The sequence below is a fragment of the Tursiops truncatus genome, chromosome 1, assembly GCF_011762595.2.
Source record: "Tursiops truncatus isolate mTurTru1 chromosome 1, mTurTru1.mat.Y, whole genome shotgun sequence".
NCBI lineage: Eukaryota > Metazoa > Chordata > Mammalia > Artiodactyla > Delphinidae > Tursiops > Tursiops truncatus.
The window spans coordinates 177,965,419-177,972,253 of record NC_047034.1 but is presented as its reverse complement, the minus strand read 5'-3'; positions in this window follow the sequence as shown (position 1 = coordinate 177,972,253).

The window sequence follows — 6,835 nt, the reverse complement described above, 5'->3', positions numbered from 1 at the left end:
ATTTGCCAAAGTCTAAGAGTGTACTTTCCAACATGTTTTGCTGAAATGCAGAAATAACAATAGCAAGAACTTTTGGGGACTTTCATAGATATTTAGCATTAGCGTCTAGATTTCAACAATGCCTGTGGCTTGCTGCCCCTGAAATATAGTCCTTAAAGAGAGAATCTGTCAGGGGCATCCAACAGTTCAGCTCAGTGAGAAGATATCTCATTATTACTATTCTCCCTTTGTCCAAACAGCATGTGGAATTTCAACACCTAGTTGCTAAAATGTTGAAACACCTCCTTGGTCAACTCATTATCACATTTTCTTAATAGACATGTATCTGCTCATTTTGAGATTTAAAGCTCATCTAGTCAGAAAACTAAAGAGTCCAACAATCTCTATAGGCCAGGTTCTTGATCCTTATTTAACGGGCTATGGAATAAAAGTTATTAGAAATTAGGAGGGAAAAGGTCTAGAAGTGTACAAAGGGAACAAAGCTTCATCCTCATCCCTCCTCGCTTCCCCCCATCTATCTGCCCCAAATGGACAAACCTTGAGATCGCAGGGATGGTGGAGAACTTTCCTACTCCTTGATCTTCAGAGCAGTGAGGTTCTGCAGCTGACAAGGGCTGCAGGTCAAAGACTCAAAGAGGGGAGTTTGGTGACTCACCCGGGGGCGGGGCCTCGTGGGAAATCCCCAGAGACAGCTCTGTGAGGTAGTTCACTTGATATTTGCTGACCTCAAAGTCCCCTAGAGCTTCTGTCCCCACTTAATAACACACTTCATACTAAAAGCAGCCCTCTGCCGTTAGGGCATTTTTCAGATGACTTTGGCAAACAGATTTTGTCACTTAAAGTAGTTCTCCATGTCAAAGCTTTTAAGGCATCCTTAAAATATTTGAGATTTGAAGGATGAAACCCACTTCTACTAAAGAAAGGTCAGAGGCTTCCCTGGTGGCGCAGTGGTTGAGAGTCCGCCTGCCGCTGCAGGGCACACGGGTTCGTGCCCTGGTCCGGGAAGATCCCACGTGCCGCGGAGTGGCTGGGCCCGTGAGCCATGGCCACTGAGCCTGCGCGTCCGGAGCCTGTGCTCCACAACCGGAGAGGCCACAGCAGTGAGAGGCCCGCGTACCGCGCAAAAAAAAAAAAAAAAAGGTCAGCACTCCTGTCAATTACTACCTCTTAACCCTATAATAACAGTGATGCTATAGCTATAACTTATTGACTGCAGCTGATGTACCAGGCATCAGATAAGCGACTTAGTTGCAAATGAACCCTAGGTGTTGATAGGATGTTGAAGATGCGTATGACAGCATTATGCAAATAAGATCATTGAGCTATGAATCTAGCCAGATTATCAGCAGGACGGGGAGCCAGGATTAGAAACAAAGATGACCTGACTCCTTTTGACTGTGTTCCTTGCTATCTGGGTGAGATGGAGGAAGAAGGAGGAAGAAATGGAGGGGAACTGGAGACAAAGGAAGCATAGAATTTATATGGCGGGTGACTTTATTGGGTGAAGTTAGGATCTATGAGGGCTTTTAGAAAACCATTATTTCAAATTAAAAAAAAGAAAGAAAGAATAAGAGGAGAGGAAGAGGAGGAGGTTGCTTTCAAGATGCTAAAACTCACCCAGCACTGAATGGCTAGAAGCCCTCAGGAAGATGACCCGGGAGCCAAGAGCCAGAGTGGTTTTCAATAAAACAGATGGTTTTCTATTAGGATCCAAACAGAAGAGTTCTTTTTCCACAGGAGACAGGGTGGCTTTGTCTTGAATTGGGGGATGAAGGGGGAGGGGAGCAAATATTTATTAAACACTTGCTGTGTGCTAAGCACCTTACACATCTCCACGACTCCTATGATGCCATCAACCTCCTTAGAAACTTTCAGTGGCTCCCTGTTGTCCACAGAAGAAAACCTGGACCCTATAGTCCAGTATTCAAGGACATCCCAGATCTGACCTGAAGCTGCCTTTAAAAAACAAAACAAAACAAAACATACAGTTCACATAAATATCACCATTTTAAAGGGTACATTTCGGTGGATTTTAGTATTCACTACGTTGTGCAATCATCACCAGTATATAATTTCAAAACATTCTCATCGGTCCGAAAAGAAACCCCATATCCATTAGCAGCCACTCCTCAATCTCCCTCCCCCCAGCTGCCGGTAGCCACTAATCTGCCTTCTGTTTCAATGAATTTGCCAGTTCTGGACATTTCATATACATAGATCATACGACAGCTGGTCTTTCGTATTGGGCTTCTTTGACTTAGCATTATATTTTCAAGGTTCTTCCATGATGTAGTACATATCAGTACTTCATTCCTTTTTTAGGGCTGAATACTATTCCATTCTGTAGATTTACCACATCTTGTTCATCCATTCATCAGCTGATGGACATATGGGTCGTTGCCACTTTTTGACTATTACGAATAACACTGCTATGAAGATATGTGTACAAGTTTTTGTACGAACGTATGTTTTCAGTTCTCTTGGGTGTGGAATTGCTCCATTGTGTGGTCAGCCTGTTTCACTTTTTGAGGAATTGCCAGACTGTCTCCCACAGCAGCTGCAGCATTTTACATTCCCACCAGCAATGTACAAGGGTTTCAATTTCTCCACATCCTTGCTACCACTTGTTGGTTTTCTGTCGGGGTTTTTTTTTAACAACAACAAAAAACTTTTTTATTATAGCCATCCAAGTAGGTGTGAAGTATCTCATTGTGGTTTTGATTTGCTACCCACGCCCCAATTTCATCAACCCTCACCCGCACCCCATGTAATGGGAATAGTAGAGTATAGCACACGGTTAAGAGTCCAAGCTTTACTATCAGGCTGATTTGGATTGAATCTAGGCTCTGCCATCACGCAACCTTGGGCAAGTTTCTTCACCTCCCTAAATCTCAGTTTTTCCAACCATACCTTACAGATACAGGAACCCTGTACCCCACCCTCATTTAGTGAGGATTAAATGAAACAATGAATATGAAATGCTTCGTTCAATGCCTGGCACATAGTTCTCAAGAAAATAGTAACTGTTATTATGAGACTTATTATTTCAAAAATTTCCCTCCCCAGCCTCCCACAGTGATTGTCAGTAAAGCAACCAGGGCAAGTAGCAAGAGAGAAGGAGAAAAATGCATGGGCTATCTACAGAATTTATTCCCCAATTCTGAGCATCATTTGAGAGTCATTCTCCCTGTGATAATTGTGGGATCCCCTCCACCAACTTCAGCAGAGTTGGCCGAATAGCGGAGCATCACGCCATAGAAACCACACAGCTGCTAATTTCCTAGCACTTTCAGTGTCACCACCTAACCTCATTTAACTGTGGGACTCTGGGTTTAACATGACAGCATGACATTTAACTGGACTATATTTTTATTTCACTTACTGCTACTTGCTAATTTACATTTTGGATATTCTGTGGGCAGAGGTATTACCTCCCCTGAAAGTGATGTGTATCCTTTCCTAGCACAGTAATTAGCTCACCTTTTGAAGCGGGGTCAATGACATAAGAGTCTTTACTGAGCTAAAAGGTTCTCAAGATTAGTTTTACCAGCCTATGGTTAAACAAAATCAGCCACTTCAGAATGATTCTACCAGAGGTTGTGCACAGCCTCATTCAGCTGTGTGAAGAGTTTTATAATGTTCACTTTTCTGCATTTTATTTGATAAAATCATGATAAGAAGCTAAGGCAAATTCTATTGCTAACTAGATGCACATGATATTCAAGCTAGCCAAAGCTGTAATACTCTTTTAGTACAATTTTCATTTGCTTTAGAATATCAATACATATCACATTGCTTTATCCATTTTAGTCTTCTAAACAGTCAAAGGCCACAAAAAAACTCACCTCTTCTAAAAAGTCTTCCCAAACTAAACAGAGATAGACCCAACAAAACATCAACACTTTAGCCGTATCAGCAATAATCTTTGTTCCATCACATTCTGAACATCTCGCTCTAAGCCAAGGAAGAGATTTTGTTTTAACGTGACTGGCTGTGGGTCTAAGATTGAAGGTCTCGAGTGAGTATAGCTTGAGGTTAAACAGCATGAAGGCTCAACTACTCTAAATAAGATAAAGACAATACTTAGAAAGGGAAACAGCCCCTCAAAATAAGCTTCCTGTAAAGTATGCTCCTTTCCTGCCAGCACACACCTTAGAGGTAATCTCACCCATGGAATGTTCACTACCTACATTTGTTATTTCCCCCAAAATGGATTCATTCAAGATGCAGTGTCCTTACCCCTCCCCCAAGCATCTATCCATCCAGCCATCCAGGTAGCAGTTGCTGTTAGGGATGGTGGATGCTTGTGATGCCAATGGGAGTCCTGACACATGGGAAGGAAGAAACTAAAAAGGAATTGGAAAAAGGAATGAGTGAGAAATCAGAGAAGAGGAAGGAGGTAGAGTGGGGCAGAGAAGGAAGCATATACTGTAAGGAAAAGTGGAATGTTAGCAGCCATCCAATTTGCTCACTTTTCCTCCCTCTTCACACTTTCTCTGTGTGATATCCACATCTATGTTAGTGACTCATAGATCTGTACCTCCAACTTCAGACCACCTCCAATCCTGCAGCTCCCAGGGCAAGAGGGCAAATGGAGGCCCGCATAGCCTATGTCCGGATATTCAGAAGTTACACATCAAGGTAAATACACTATTAAATAAACTCCATTCTACCCAGGACAGGGCCCCACAAATCAAACACACACAATGAACACACGGTGCCTCTGATCGGGGGTCTGGTGCTTCATGCTGGCATAGAGAATACATAATGCTACCAACAGTTCTATTGCCCTCGGAGATAACACTGTCTGTCCCCAGGTCAACTCCTCCCCACAGCTCTTTTCTACATCCTGAAATGCAAGGTGACGGGGTCTCTGTGCTTTTTTACTGCCAAACAGAGCAGCCTTGCCTTGGAGCACAGCGAGCATGAGCCACAGAAGTAGGGGGCTGGGAAAAGGCAAATCAAGTAATCAAATCCTGGAACTTCCATGGTGACACAGTGGTTAAGAATCCGCCTGCCAATGCAGGGCACACGGGTTCGATCCCTGGTCCAGGAAGATCCCACATGCCGTGGAGCAACTAGGCCCGTGCACCACAACTACTGAGCGCACGCTCTAGAACACACAAGCCACAACTACTGAGCCCACGTGCCACAACTACTGAAGCCCGTGTGCCTAGAGCAGCCCATGCTCTGCAACAAGAGAAGCCATGGCAATGAGAAGCCTGCGCACCACAACAAAGAGCAGCCCCCTTGCGGATTGATTCAAGATGGTGGAGTAGAAGGATGTGCACTCACTCCCTCTTGTAAGAGCACCAGAATCACAACTAACTGCTGAACAATCACTGACAGGAAGATAGTGGAACTCACCAAAAAAGATACCCCACATCCAAAGAAAAAGGAGAAGCCACAATGAGATGGTAGGAGGGGCTCAGTCACAATAAAATCAAATCCCATAACTGCTGGGTAGGTGACTCAAACTGGAGAACACTTATACCACAGAAGTCCCCCAACTGCAGTGAAGGTTCTGAACCCCATGTCAGGCTTCCCAACCTGGGAGTCCGGCAACAGGATGAGGAATTCCTAGAGGATCAGACTTTGAAGACCAGTGGGACTTGATTGCAGGACTTTGACAGGACTGGGGAAACAGAGACTCCACTCCTGGAGGGCACACACAAAGTAGTATGTGAATCGGGACCCAGGGGAAGGAGCAGTGATCCCATTGGAGACTGAACCAGACCTACCTGCTAGTGTTGGAGGGTCTCCTGCAGAGGTGGGGGGGTGGCTGTGGCTCACCATGGGGACAAGGACACTGGCAGCAGAAGTTCTGGGAAGTACTCCTTGGCGTGAGCCCTTCCAGTGTGCGCCATTAGCCCCACCAAAGAGCCGGGTAGGCTCCAGTGTTGGGTCACCTCAGGCCAAACAACCAACAGGGAGGGAACCCAGCCCCACCCATCATCAGAGAAGTGGATTAAAGTTTTACAGAGCTCTGCCCACCAGAGCAACAGTCACCTCTACCCACCACCAGTCCCTCTCATCAGGAAGCTTGCACAAGCCTCTTAGATAGCCTCATCCACCAGAGGGCAGACAGAAGAAGCAAGAAGAACTACAATTCTGCAGCCTGTGGAAGGAAAACCACATTCACAGAAAGATAGACAAAATGAAAAGGCAGAGGACTTTGTACCAGATGAAGGAACAAGATAAAACCCCAGAAAAACAACTAAATGAAGTGGAGATAGGCAACCTTCCAGAAAAAGAATTCAGAATAATGATAGTGAAGATGATCCAGGACCTCGGAAACAGAATGGAGGCAAAGGACTTCCCTGGTGATGCAGTGGTTAAGAATCCATCTGCCAATGCAGGGGGCACGGGTTCGAGTCCTGGTACAGGAAGATCCCACAGGCCGCAGAGCAACGAACCCTGTGCACCACAGCTACTGAGCCTGCACTCTGGAGCCCTCGAGCCACAACTACTGAGCCCATGTGCCACAACTACTGAGCCCACAAGCCTAGAGCCTTTGCACCATAACAAGAGAAGCCACCGCAGTAGGAAGCCCATGCACTGCAACCAAGTTGGCCCCCACTCACCGCAACTAGAGAAAGCCTGTGCACAGCGACGAACACACAACGCAGCCAAAAATAAAAAAATTAAAAGAATGGAGGCAACGATCGAGAAGATGCAAGGAATGTTTAAAAAGACCTAGAAGAATTAAAGAACAAGCACCTAGAAGAATGAAAGAACAAACAGAGATGAATAGCACAATAACTGAAATGAAAAATACACTAGAAGGAATCAATAGCAGAATAACTGAGACAGAAGAATGGATAAGTGACCTGGA